This window comes from Zalophus californianus, chromosome 4 (assembly GCF_009762305.2).
Source record: "Zalophus californianus isolate mZalCal1 chromosome 4, mZalCal1.pri.v2, whole genome shotgun sequence".
NCBI classification, from domain to species: Eukaryota; Metazoa; Chordata; class Mammalia; order Carnivora; family Otariidae; genus Zalophus; species Zalophus californianus.
Window position 1 is genome coordinate 133,702,667 of NC_045598.1, and position 1,702 is coordinate 133,704,368.

The window sequence follows — 1,702 nt, forward strand, 5'->3', positions numbered from 1 at the left end:
ATTTTACAGGGGGACCAACCTTTACAGGAACAATGAGTAACTTAAAGGGTGCAGGTGAAGCATTTATTGGCACAGTGGCTGCAATTAGTATGCACTCAAGAAAAGTGTACTGTGATTTTTCATTGAGGGTAATTTGTTTGCTCAATACCACAAAGCCAGAATGTGGTGGGATTTAAACTTAAAGCAATTCTTCCAATTCCAAACACTTTTTACTACATCCTGCCTCTTGAATGAAAAGATAAGCATCAATAAGAATTCCATCGCCCTACTCTTCCTGAGTATGCACACAGATGTATACCTGCCACTTCTCTCACGTGCCTTCATGCTTTCTTTCCTATTATTTTTATGCAATCATTTAGACACCTTTTGCAGTAGACAGTATAATAGCCTCCTAAAGACCTCTACATCCTAATCCTTGAAACTTATTGATATGTTACTTTACATGGTAAAAGGGACTTTGCAGATATGATTAGGATCTTTGAGATGGGAAGATTATCTTGTATTATCCAGGGGGTGCCCAGTGTCCTTAGAAGAGAGGGGCGGCACTATCAGACTCGGAGAAGCCGAGGTTGTAGTGATGGGACCAGGAGCTGTGGAGTGCAGGTAACCTCTAGACACTGGTAAAAGGCAAAGAAGAAGATTCTCCCCTAGAGTTTCCAGGAGGAACACAGCTTTGCTGACACCTTGAGTTTAATCCTGTAAAACTGATTTTGGACTTCTGATCTCCAGACCTGTAAAATAAGAAATTAAGTTTGTGGTAATTTGTTACAGCAGCAATAGGAAACTAATATATCTTCCTTCTTTTTATTCTTTTTTACCATACTCCTCTCTACTAATCCACTCAAATACTTTGGCATTAAGGACCAGGTAATTATTAATGTTTGAAGTAACAGCAAACATTTGCTTTTCATTTTTTTGCTTGTGTCACCCCATTGAATGTTTATGTGGCAGTGGCATAGATGTCGGCAGCCTGGGTGTCTCTAAAGTCTCTGACCTTCTGGAATTACCCTTTCTTTTAATATTTGAAATAAATTGGCTATGGAATACAATCCTGGTAATTTGAAAAATACAGACTTCTCTTCAATATTCTTGTGGGTTATCAGGGAATTTCATTTATTTAATTGTCTTTTGCATTAATGCTTGTTTGTTGCTGAATTATTTATTTCCTCTCTAAAATCTTGCTCCCTGAGTAGAATGGTGGTTGCCAGAGGTTAGGGGATGGGGGACATGGGAGATGTTGGTCAAAGGGTACAAACATTGTACTTCTAAGATGAATAAGTTCTGAGGATCTAATGTACAGCATGGTGACCGTAGTTAACAAAACTGTATTAGATACTTGAATTGCTGTAAGAGTAGATGTACAATGTTCTCACCACACACAAAAATGGTAAGTATGTGAGCGGATGGAGGTATTAACTAACCTTATTGTGGTAATCACTTTACAACATATACATGTATCAAATCATCTGGCTGTATATGTTAAACTTAAATAATTATATCTCAGTAACACTGGAGAAAATTTCACTCCCAGGGGCTACAATTCTTTTCTCTCTGGGCTATGTCAAAATAAATGTGAGACAAAGAACCCCCCACCTTGTCCCTAGTCACTATCTATTTAGTTTATCTGGAAAGTAACTTAGCAATAACGTGAAGTACTGTGCATGACAGAACTTTTCCAAAGGTTGGAGTAAACAGAGTGGTA